Source organism: Choloepus didactylus, chromosome 1 (genome assembly GCF_015220235.1).
Source record: "Choloepus didactylus isolate mChoDid1 chromosome 1, mChoDid1.pri, whole genome shotgun sequence".
Classification (NCBI taxonomy): Eukaryota; Metazoa; Chordata; class Mammalia; order Pilosa; family Megalonychidae; genus Choloepus; species Choloepus didactylus.
The window spans coordinates 37,301,172-37,314,721 of record NC_051307.1 but is presented as its reverse complement, the minus strand read 5'-3'; positions in this window follow the sequence as shown (position 1 = coordinate 37,314,721).

The following is a 13,550-nucleotide window of genomic DNA, read 5'->3' as shown; positions in this document are numbered from 1 at the left end:
TTCAGGGCACAGGTAGAAACTTTTACATCTTTCATATGATGTTAAGTTGTAAATTTAAGTCTTCAGTTCATCCCTTTCGTTCATAACTATTTCCAGCATATCTAGGAACAGCCAGCCAACATCATGATACCTTTTAACTCCACAAAACTTTGTTAAGGTGTGAAAAACACTCACCCAAATCTTTACTTCTTATAAGCGTGTTCCAGTTTGCTAATGATGCCATTATGCAAAATACCAGAAATGGATTGGCTTTTATAGAGGGGGTTTATTTGGTTACAAAGTTACAGCCTGAAGGCCATAAAGTGTCCAAAGTAAGGCATCAAAAATCAGGTACCTTCACTGAAGGATGGCCATTGGCATCTGGAAAACCTCTGTTAGCTGGTAAGGCACATGGCTGATGTCTGTTTGCTCCAGGTTGCATTTCAAAATGGCATTCTCCAAAATGTCAGTATCAGCTTCCAACAGCCATCTTCAAAATGTATCTCTCAGCTGCAGCTTCTCTCCAAAATAACACTCTCAATTGCTCCCAGCTGCTCTGCATCTGGGCCCATATGGCTCTTTTTAAAGTACTCGAGTGATCCAATAAAGACTCACCCTGAATGGTGGAGCAACACTTCTATAGAAATAATCCAATGAAAGGTCTTTCCCACAGTTGATTGAGTCATATCTCCATGGAAACATTGAACCAATAGGTTCCAACCTAATCAACACTAATAAGTCTGCCCCCACATGACTGCATCAAAAATAATACCAATTTAGGGGACAGAAGATATCCAAAGTGGCACAAAGCATGAGTAGCAGAGCCCAATGGTGATATTTTGTGTATCTCTATTGCCAACTCACACCATGGACTGTTAATGCCATCTTTATTTAGTGCAAATCTATTGAGATATGTTCACATACCAGATAATCATCCAAAGAGTACAATCAGTGGTTCACTGTATCATCATATAGTTGCTTATTCATCACCACAATCAATTTTTGAACATTTTCATTAAGCCAAAAAAAAAAAAAATTAAAATAAGAATAAAAATAAAAATAAAAAAGAACACCCAAAACATCCCATACTCCTTATCCTTCGTATTATATATTTATTTTTGTCTTTATTTTCTTACTCACCTGTCCATACACCAGGTGAAGGGAATGTTAGTCACAAGGTTTTCACAATTACACAGTCACACTGTAAAAACTATATAGTTACACAATCATCTTCAAGAATCAAGGCTACTGGATCACAGTTCAATAGTTTCAGGTATTTCCTTCTAGCTTTTCTAATACACTAAAAACTAAAAAGAGATGTCTATATAATGCATAAGAATAACCTTCAGAATGACCTCTCAACTAATTTGAAATCTCTCAGCCATTGAAACTATTTTGTTTCATTTCTCGTCTGCCTTTTGGTCAAGAAGTCTTTCTCAATCCCGTGATGTCAGGGCTAGGCTCATCCTTGGGACTCATGTCTCACATTGCCAGGTAGATTAACATACCTGGGAGTCATGTCCCATGTAAGGGGGAAGGCAGTCAGTTTACCCTCAGAGTTGGCTTAGAGAGAGAGGCCACATCTGAGAAACAAAAGAGGTTCTCTGGGAGTGACTCTCAGGCATAATTATAAGCAGGCTTAGCTTCTCCTTTACAGGAAAAAGTTTCATAAGGGCAAGCCCCAAGATTGAGGGCTTGGCCTATTAAAGTGGTAGTCCTCAATGCTTGCAAGAATATCAGGAATTCCCCAGGTGGGGAAGTTTAATATTTACATGTTTTTCCCAAGTCCCTCAAGGGGACTTTGCAAATACTTTTTTATTCTCTGCACAGATTACTCTGGGATGTATTGGGGCATCACACTAACTTGTGAAAACCAACAAGATCTCACTCCCTATTCAAGGTTCCATATAATTATGGTGTTTGAATAAACTGACTATACAAGTTACATTATATAGCATGTTACAGAAAATATAGATTTTCCACCAAATAAACATCTCTTCCTTTGGTCTCACATAGAAGTCAAAATTTTAACACAGTCAATATCATCCTTTCCCCTTTAGTCTGGCTTACTTTAGTCCTAACCAAATCCATTTTGTTCATATTTCTAATTAAAGTCTGATCTCTTTTTCAGCTTCTTCTTTAACATTTGCTGTGTGGGGAAATGCTGGCATTCATAGCTATCAAACTCTGGCACTGAGTCTCAGGTGTCACACAGATACCCAAATTTCCAGGGACCAAACAGGTTATCCACAAACAGCTCATCATCTCAGAATTTAGAAATAACCACTACAACTCATGAATAGATGTGATTTCTGTAAGAGCATTCAATGTAGAAACCTTTACCATCAACTTCCTCTGAAAACCTATACTCTCAGATTCAATTCTCAAGTTTTCACATTATAGTTAGCCCATATTAGTGAGGGGTTGTAATGTTTGTCTTTTCAATTCTGGTTTATTTCACTTAACACACTGTCCTCAAGGTCCATTCACCTAGTTGCATACCTCACACATTCATTTCTTCTTGCTGCCACTTAATGTTCCATTGTATGCATAAACCACAGTTCATTTATCAGTCGATATACTCTTAGGTCACCTCCATCCATTGCAAATAATGAACACTGCTGCCATAAACACCTATGTGCAATGTCCATTCATGTCCTTGCTCTCAGTTCTTCCAAGCATATACCCAATAATGGGGTTGCAGGACTATATGGCAACCCCATAGTCAGCTTCCTGTGGAACCATCACACTGCCTTCCTGATGGCCTCACCATCCTTCTCCACCAACAGTGATTAGGTACATCCCACTCTCCATATTTTCTCCAGCACTTGCATCCCTCTGTTTATTCACACACCATACAATCCATTGTAAGTACACAGTCAATGATTCCTGGTATAATCATATAATTATGCATTCACCCCCACAATCTATATAAGGACATTTCCAGTTCTTCCACAAAGAAAGAGAAAAAGGAGAAGAACACTGAAGAATAAAAATATAAAAGATAGAAGAAAAATACAAATAAAATAAAATAAAATGAAAGGTCACACTGTTGAACTGTAATCCAATATCCCTGATTCTTGAAGATGACCATATAACTATATAGCTTATATGGGATGACTGTGTGATTGTGAAAACCTTGTGGCTCACACTCCCTTTATCTGGTGTATGCACAGATGAATAGAAAAAAGGGGGACAAAAAGTAAAGGAATAATGGGGGGGGAGTATGAGATGTTTTTGCTGTTCTTTTTTACTTTTATTTTTATTTTTATTTCCTGGAGTAATGAAAATGTTCAAAAAATTGATTGTGGTGATGAATGCACAACTATAAGATGATACTGTGAACAACTGATTGCATACTTTGGATGATTTTATGGTATATGCATGTATCTCAATAAAATTGCACTTAAGAAAAAGAACACAGTCAATATTGTCCTTTTAGTCTGAATTGCCTTAGTCCTTACCAGATCAGCTTCATTCATATCTCTAATTGAAGTCTGATCCCTTTTTCAGCATTTTTTAACAGTTTCCCTATGGGTTAATGCTGACTTTCATAATTACAGAAGCTCTAAGTCTCAGGTGTCACACAGACACCCAAAGTTCCAGGGAACAACCAGGCTATACACAAAACGTCAGCATCTCAGAATTTAGAAATAACCATAACAACTCAGGAATAGATGTGACTGCTGTAAGAGCTTACAATCTAGAAACCTTTAAAATAAGCCTTCCCCTGATAACCTATGATCTCAAATTAACTTCTCAGAGTTTGCACATTATAGTTAGTCCATATCGTGAGGCGTTACAATATTTGTCTTTTCATTTCTTGCTTATTTCACTCAACATTCTGTCTTCAAGTTTCATTCAACTTGTTTCATGCCTCACAACTTCATTCCTTCTTGCAGCCACTCAATATTCCATCGTGTATATACACACATTTCACCCTTCTGTTTTTCAGTTGATGTACCCTTAGGCCACCTCCATCCATTGCAAACCACGAATACCACCACCATAAACACCAGTGTGCAAATCGTCCATTTGTGTCCCTGCCTTCAGTTCTTCCAAGTATAAACCTAATAATGGGCTGCAGGATCATATGACCTATACTTATCCTCCTGTGGAACCACCACACTCCCCTCCCAATGGGCTGCACCATTCTATCTCCCTACCAGCAGTGAATAGGTACATCCCCCTCTCCACATTTTCTCCAGCACTTGTATCTTTCTGTTTATTTTTAAAAAAGTTTTATTCACACACAATACAATCCATCCTAAATAAACAGTCAATGGTTCCTGGTATAATTACATAGTTATACATTCACCATCACAATCTATTTGAGGACATTTCCATTTCTTCTGCAAAGAAAGAATAAGAGGGAAAAAAAGAATAATAAAAAATAAAAAAAAATAGAAAATGAAAATAAAATAAAATAAAAAGGAGAAACAAAAACAATGACACCAAGAATCCTATACCCCTCCATTATATCCCCCTTCTATTGACATTTAGCTTTTGTATATTGTCTTTGTTACATTTCATGGAAGTATATTACAATGTTACTGTAGACTTTAATTGAGTTGAGTATATTTTTCCATATACCATCTCATTTTCAACATCTTGCAATGTTGATATTCATTTGTTCTTTTTCATGTAAAAACATATATATTTGTACATTTAATCACCATCATTATCCACTCTAGATTTCACTAGGTTATACAGTCCCAGTCCTTCTCTTCTATCTTTCCTTCTTGTGTCATACATGTCCCTAGACTTCCTCTTTCAACAATGCTAAAGCTCAGCTTTGTTCAATGTACTTAACAATATTGTGCTACCATCAGGTAGTATTGTGCTATCAATTTCTGGATCTTTACAACGAATCCTGTTGGACATTCATTACTCCTTCAAAATCAAATGCCCCATCTCTACCTCTTTCTATCTCTTGATAATCTGTTTTCTCAACTTTAACTCTCAAAGTTCACTCAGTAATGTTAATTCATATTAGCAAGACCATACAGTATTTATCCTTTTGTTCCTGGCTAATTTCACTCAACATAATGTCCTCAAGGTTCATCCACATTGTTATGTGCTTTGTGACTTTATTTTGTCTTACAGATGTGTAATATTCCATCGTATGTATACACGACAGTTTGTTTATCTACTTGCCCATTGATGGATATTGGGGCTGTTTCCATTTTTGGCAATTGTGAATAATGCCGCTATAAACATTGGTATGTGAATGTCCTTTTGTGTCCCTGCCTTCAGTTCCTCAGAATACATACCTAGTAATGGGATTTCTGGATCATATGGCAATTCTATACTTAGCTTCCTGAGGAACTGTCACACTGCCTTCCATAGTGGCTGCACCATTCTACATTCCCATCAACAGAAAATAAGTGTGCCTCTTTCTCCACATCCTCTCCAGCACTTGTAATTTTATGTGTTTTTTTTTTTTTAATAATGGCCATTCTAGTAGGTGTCAGATGATATCTCATTGTGGTTTTGATTTGTATTTCCCTAAAAGCCAGTGAAGGGGAGCATCTTTTCATTTGTTTTTGAGTCATTTGTATTTCCTCTTCAGAAATGTGTCTATCCATGTCTTTTGCCCATTTTTCAATTGGGTTGTTTGTCTTTTTGTTGTTGAGTTGTAGGCTGTCTTTATATATTCTGGATATTAAACCCTTATCTGATATGTGGTTTCCAAATATTGTCTATCATTGTGTACGTTGCTCCTGCTATTTTAATAGCTGCCACTCTAGTAGGTGTGAGATGATATCTCATTGTGGTTTTGATTTGCATTTTATCTGTCATTTTTGAAAGACAGTTTGCAGAATGTAGACTTTTTGGTTGGAAACTTTGTTTTTGTTTTTGTTTTATTTCAGCACTTTAAATATGTCATTCCACTGCCTTCTTACATCTATAGTTTCCAATAAGAAACTGATACTTGTCTTTTTTGAGGCTGTCTTGTATGTGACATGCTGCTTCTCTCTTGCAGCTTTCAGAATTCTCTTTATTTTTGGCATTTTATAGCTGATTATATTTCATGGTGTGGGACTATTTATCCAGTTTAGAGTTCATTAGGCATCAGATGTATATATGCCTGTCTTTTGTTAAATTTGGGAAGTTATTAGCTATACTTTTTTGAATACTCTCTTTGTCCCTTTCTTTCTTCTTCTTCTGGGATTCTTATGATGTGTATGTTAGTATACTTGATGATATCTCAGTGTTCCTCAGGTTCTGTTCATTTTTCTTCATTCTTCTTTCTGCTTATGATTTCAGTTGTCTTATCTTTAAGTTCACTAATTCTTTCTTCTGCCAGCTCCAATTTGCTGTTGAACACCTCTATGGAATTTAAAATTTTTGTTACTGTAGTTTTCAGCTCCATTTGGTTCCTTTTCATAATTTCCATCTCCCCATTAGTATCCCCGTTGTGTTCATCTGTTTCTCCTGATTGCCTTTAGTTCCTTGCCCATGTTTTCCTTTAGCTATTTGAGCAAATTTAGGACCATTTTTATAGTCTTTGTCTGGTATGTCTTAGTTTTGATCCTCCTCATTTATGGTTTCTAGAACATCAATCTCCTTTGCCTGGGCCATCACTTACTCTTTTTCTTTTTAATATGTTTAGTAATATTTTTTCAAAACATGAAATTTTGGTATGTTAGTGTTAGAATTTAGACTCTGGGGCATCTGCCCCTTCAGCTTGTATCCAGCTGTTAATATGACAGAGGGTTTCCTTGAATGCCAAGATCTAACAAACAAACAAAGAAAGGAAAAATGGAAAGTGCCTTTCCCAGACTTTGCTTCTTCACTTGGACTAATGCTCTTCTTCAGAGCTTATCCATACAATAAGTTTAGAAAGTAGCTCCAAGCCAAAGCATAGGGGCCTCCCTGACCCATTCTGTGCATTTGTCTTATCTTGAACATGCGTGTGTGGCCCTAGGAATTTCCCCATTTACACAGATATGAATGTCCCCTCTTCCTTTAGTTCACCAGTTTCCTCATGGGGAGCATTGTACTATTTGTTCTATAGCCAGCCATGACTTGATTGCTCTCCTACAGAACTCTCTGAGCTGCCTTCTACAAGCAGGGCAAGTTCTGGGATAGTGAGCCTACAACATGTCTTGGTTTGGTCCCTCAGGCTGCTACCAGATATGCTGGGCCAGACACACATGCTCCCTTTATGTGCACAAGGGTACTCTTCTCTCTCCAGAATCGGTACCAGGAATCTGCACATGGAGCATGGGCTGACTCAAAGCCAAGCAAGTAAGGGGACTGCGGGAGGGTCAAGGGAGGCATGATGTTTTGATGGTATGTTTCTTAGGTTGTTGTTTGGTTTGGTTTTTTGGAAAAAATATAAGTTAATAAGTCTCATGTCTCTCTGTCTTCCATTGTTTTGTATCCCAGTTTCACAAGTTTACAACCTTACCCTGGGGGTGAAGAGTTGCTGGGAAAAAAAAAATCCGAGTTTAACTGGACAGACTCACAAGAGACTGCCTATATTTAATAAGAGTAGGCAAGACTTCTCAGAAACCAATGATTATCTTCTGATAATAAAGTTAAGGTTAGAAGCTTGTTTGGTTTTCCCAAGCAAGGAAGGAGCTGATAGGAAGAAAACAGCTTATGGAGTGTCCCCTCTTCCTTTGCAAACCTAGGGATACTCTGCTTAAAATTTCCCTCCCTCTAAATACATCCTGCTGTCCCCAATGTCTAACTACATGCAATTACATGATACCCACTTGAAACTGTCCCCTTTATTTTAGAAAGACAGCCTTGAAGACAGAAGATTCCACCTGTTTCTTCCCCATGGTCTTACATTGAGCAGAAGCCGTAATACATCATGTTCATCAGTTCTACTTGGTTGGGGAAAGACTATTCATCCCCACTACAAACCAATCTCCTCATGCCCTCAAATATTCAATATTTGGATTTTTCACTGCCATTTAGAAAGATCTAGACTATAACAGGGGAGATGTCAATCGAAATCTTATTTCCTCCCTCAGAGGGTTGGGAAACAGATTGATGTTTACTTGGGTAAATAAACACAATAGTTAAAAATAAAATATTTATCACATTAATTTTATGACAACAGAATAAAAGGAAATCAAATTTACCAGGCCAATTCAAAACACATGAGACAAGTTTGCTTTCATATCTAATTAACACACCTTTATTAAACACCTATTGAATCACTGGACACATATAATACTTTTCTAATATGCTTAAAACCTGATGATGAGTTTAATAAATAAGTTGCCACCTTCCAAATCCTCTAATGAATGAACACTCAAGCTAGTTGACTTGTTCATATTTGGTACTCGCTTCTTGCATTTCCACACTCAGAGGGATCCAGATCTCCACGAGGATCTGGAATAACTTATTGCTCTAGCAAGTTCCCAGCACTGGTGACAGTCTTGTCATCAAGGGGTTGTATGATAGTCTCCAGGAAAGCATGTACTGTCTGTGTTTGATTCTGGACAGTTCAAGTGACTATGTAGTCTTCTGGAACATGAACATATATATATATTCATGAGCTAACTGGCAGGAGAGGCCATGAATTCTGACTTCATAGCATTCTTAGCACAGTGGCATTTGGAAGGTTGGTAGCTTCCTCCCCAAGGGCAAAGTTTCTTTGAATGCTCACTGCTATTTGTAGGAAGGCATGGCATGATAGTGAATTAGGTCTATATAGGCAAAAACCCTAAGTTTCCATCTTTTTTCCAAGAACCAGATCCTCTTATCAGGAATTTCTCAGTAGTATTTCTGCAGGACATTGGAGAAGGCAGAAGAGAGAATGTCTGGACTGGCCAAGATAGCTCATTAGCTTAGGGCTAGTGGTGGCTGGGGAGGCTTGATCTTTTCTCAGGGAAATGGATATGTACTTACCTTTTATAAATTGCTTCTTTTTCTCCCCAGAACAGGGAGGAGGATACAGCTTTTCAGTCTTTTGTTTGTGAAGAAATCACATTTCATTCATTCTCTGGGGAACTGTACTAGTTTCTGAATGTAGGAAGATTAAGAAGACATGGTTCTTAACTTCAGAGAAATGCAATACATTCTAGTAAGTGCCATAAGGGAGGGTTTACACAAAGCATTATGGAATTCCCAAGGGCTGAACAACAAACTGTCCTGGAGGAATCACAGAGGGCTCCTTCAAGGCAGGATTTTAGGTTTTAAAGACGAACAGAAGTTTACAAGGCTGAGAACGGGGAAAGAAGGGAGGAATCCTAGTCAGTGTGGCAGGACTGAATGTACTGAGACCAAGAAGCCAGGTGTGCTCAGGAAACAGTGAGTTCTTACTGGGGAAGGTTAGAATACGGAATGATTAGTGATGATGGGAAGAAAGGCATTAGAGGTTGGGAAGAGATACAGAGGTGAAAATGCAGGTAGGGTCAGAAGTCAAGGGCATTATGGAACATGGAATTAAAGAAGAGACAAATGGGCAGAAGAGAATATTCAAAGAAATAATGGCCAAAACTTCCTGAATTAAACGAAAGACAAGAACATACACATCCAAGATGCCTAACTAACTCCAAACTGGATAATAGACACTCATGACAACATATAATAATCAAACTATCAAATGCCAAAGATTGAGAGAATTCTGAAAGTTGCAAGAGAGAAGCAACATGTCACATGCAAGGCAGCCACAAAAAAAGACTAAGTATCAATTTCTTGTTGGAAACCATAGACAGTGGGATGATGTATTTAAAGTGCTGAAATTAAAAAACAAAACAAAACAAAAAAACCTGCCAACCAAAAATGTCATATCAGTTTTGCTTGGCCAACCAGTGGATATTTTTAACTTTTTAATATTTGAATTGGGATATTTTAGCTTCTCCATTTAAAGTAGGTTAACAATTCCTACTGTCTTGCACCAGAAGCCTCATTTTACTATTCCACCAGGCCCCTAAAGACATTTGTGTTAAAACTCCAGTAAGTAATAAAAAGTGATCATAGGATTGTAGACAGAAGAATTTCATGAAGAGATTTGTATTTTGGAAAGATCACTAGCAACAGTGAGGATTATGGTTGGGAAGGAGAGGAACCTGAGAATGGCAAGCCAAAGATACTACTGCAATAACTCAAGTTAGACATGATAAAGCTCTAAGTTAAGGCAAAGCAGAGCTGGAGGCAACGTAGAGGTGGAGGAAATCTTTAATTAGCAATAGTGACTACCATAATAAAATGAGTCTGATGAGGACCAAAGTTTCTATGAATGGATGAATTTCCAAAAACGGGAAAGTGAAACAAATCAAAGGGAAGGAACATATTGAAATTAAGATTGGGGCAAGTTGAAATTTAGATATCTATATCTGATATCTGTAAGTAGCAGGAAACAGAGAACTGGGACAATTAAAAGGAAGTAGGAATAAAGTATGGGATATTTGAAGACATACTGGGGCATAAAAATGTATGAAAAAAGGAGAGGGCTATAAATATGACAGAACATGAAAAGAACCAATTATGAGACCAGAAAGAGATCAGCATTATGAATAGAACCGGGAGTCAAAGAGTTGTGAAAACCAGACATCATGTCTCATTGGTTTGGCCAGGCCAGAAGTGGAAGTAGTCAGCAGAACTTGCTGCTTTTCTTTAATCAGCCTGTTTTCTGAGCAGGTGGATTTTAATTTCCAGGGATCGTTATATTCTTTTTGCATACCTTCCAGCCTAATAGTATGCAAATAGCCCAGAACTTTTGCCCTTGAGTTTCCCCAAAACGGGTACTTCCAGAGCAGACCACAGCAGGAATCTTCGCCTTCACAGAGCTGTTTATTCTTTGGCAGGTGGACCTGACTTGGTAGCAAAAGCCTAAAATGCCTATGGCTGCAAGCAATTCCAAAGGAATCTAAAATCCCATCTATGCTCCTCACTTTAGAAAGTTGATCACATTTATCTTTATTAGCATAGAACTAAACAAAGTGAGAAAGTAGTGCATTTGATTATGGAAGTGAAAGTGCCTATAAGAGCAGATAATGTTTCAGCCCATAAAACCCTAATTTACTCTACCTCTCTCTGGCCAACTATCTCTGGTGTTTGACAACGTGAGAGTTCCCATTATAAACTCCATTTAGGAGACAAAAATCCATGTGGATGTTGTTTGGGGTAGAGAAGACTTCTTAGGAGGGTTTTTTTCCCACATTGTTGCTAACTGCTCTTACAGAAGCAAGGGAAGAACAAATGGCCCTATGGATAAATTCCCAGTTTTACAGATATATGCAAAGGCCATTGAGATTTTGAAGAAACACTTTACCATGAACAGGTAGATGGAAGCAAGCCCTAGGATGTCGTCTTTTAAGGCTAGATGGACAATTAGGAAATTGTTTATTAGTAATAGGAAAGAATTTAGGGGAAAGGAAAAGGTTTGAGATCTGTGGCTTATTGATCAGTTGGTGCTAAAGCCTTTGTTCCACTAGTATTATTCCTTTACTTTAGTCTCCCGAACTGGATTGAGCCCTGTTTGTGTGAATGTAGCAAGACTAGCTAGTACACTTAATGGGATGCTAAAATTCTTTTAAAGACTTGCAGCTTGTTTGTGGAAAGATTAGCTGCAATGACTGCCAGAGGTAACCTTTCCAGTCTTTGGCGAAACTTGTAGTTTTCTAATTATAAGAAAATCAGCCCAAATCCTTGATCTATCATTTCATATCAATTATCTAAGAGAAAATACAATCTCAGATAATGCACCTGCACTGCACCCACAGTTTGTGTAGCTTTCCAAAATACAGGCTATGACACATCTGATGTTAGATCATTCCCTTTTTCATATGTGATCTCTGAGATGAATGTTTATGAGAAAAAATGGGCAAAGAATGAAACAGTTTACAGCATTGTAAATTTTTCTCAGTGTATAGAACACCTATCAATGAAGTGTGATAAAAGCAAAGGTGGTAAAATAGAAGCTTGTCTAGGTCTCTCTGTCAAGGAAAAGACTAGTTGGAATGTCTCAAAAATTACCTTCTGACTGAAGTATACTATTTTAAAATTTGGGTATTGCTGAAAAAGAAAATTACACATTTCTTTTTAGACACTCAAAAAAGGTCACCAGTAGCTTAATAAGTGTGGCAGCACTTTCCCAAGACTGGAAATTATGGGATTTATATTTTATTTCCAATTATTCTGTACCAACTCAGAGTACACTGATTCTTGTTTTTCAGAGCAGGATCTTTAACTTACCTGTGAAGACAACATCTTTAAAATCTTGTAAATATTAACATAGAAGCCATTTAGAAAAATGGAGTATTAAATTAATACAAAATGGCGATAGTTTCCTCCACCAACCCTTACACGGTTAGCATGTGTTAGATAACTAAATCTTTTTCTGTTAAGTTTTCTGGAACAAATGAAAAATGATACACTTAATACTGAACACTTAAAAACTTACTTTTCTGTGACCAGATCAGGCAGGTTACTGATACCAGTGACAGGAAAAAACTATTTCAAAATTACTTGCTTATGAAATTTCCACATTACCAAGCTTGAAATAAAATCTTGCACAGCATGGGAGATCATCTGATTTAATTTTCAGATTCTCCATATTAAAGTCACTGGACCTATCTTATAGACAAGAATTGCTAACTGGGGCTCTCCTCTTAAAAATTCCTCTTATGCAGTTTATTACTTGATACACTTATTAAGCTTTTTCACCATAAAAATAAAATATAGTTTTGCATCTTTTATCCTAAATGGCAGTGTCTACATAGAAAGCAAGGAATAATTTTCAACATTTTAACAATGTATAACAGCTGGATGTATTTCTATTACTTGAGCTTTTCTTTTAGTTTTTATTTATTTTTTTGGACAATGTATTATAAACATTGTTAAGAGAGAACCTGCAAACTTTCCACTGTTGGAATATAATGGACCTCTTTAGTCCCCTCAAAAAGAAATCCATTTTCAGGAAAATTGCTTTCCTCTTAAACGACCAATAATAATACACATAGTAAAAAGAAAAAGCAAAAGAATCCTTGATCATTGGTTCACAAGGGTACACAATCTGGGTGGAGAATAAAAATATATATTCGGAACCCCCCTGAGGAGCTGGGGGAGGATGCGGAGGTGTTGGACTTCCTCACCTGGATTGTTTCTGATCTTCTCACAAACACTGGGGACTGAGGCTTGACATGCTGAGCCCTCTGTCTTGGGGATTGCCCCTATGAAGCTTGTTACTGCAAAGGAGAGGCTAAACCTGCTTATAATTGTGCCTTAGTCTCCCCGTGTACCTCTTTGTTGCTCAGATGTGGCCCTCTCTCTCTCGAAGCCACCTTGGCAGGTGAACTCACTGCCGTCCCCCCTACATGTGTGGGACCTGACTCCCAGTGGTGTAAATCTCCCTGGCAACACAGGATACGACTCCCAGGGATGACTCTGGACCCAGCATCATGGGATTGAGAACATCTTGACCAAAAGGGGGATGAGAAATGAAATGATATAAAGCTTTAATGGCCAAGAGATTTCAAATGGAGTCTGGTGGACATTCTTACACACTATATAGATAACACTTTTTAGGTTTTAATGTATTGGAATAGCTAGAAGTAAATACCCGAAACTATCAAACTCCAACACGGTGCCTCGACTCTTGA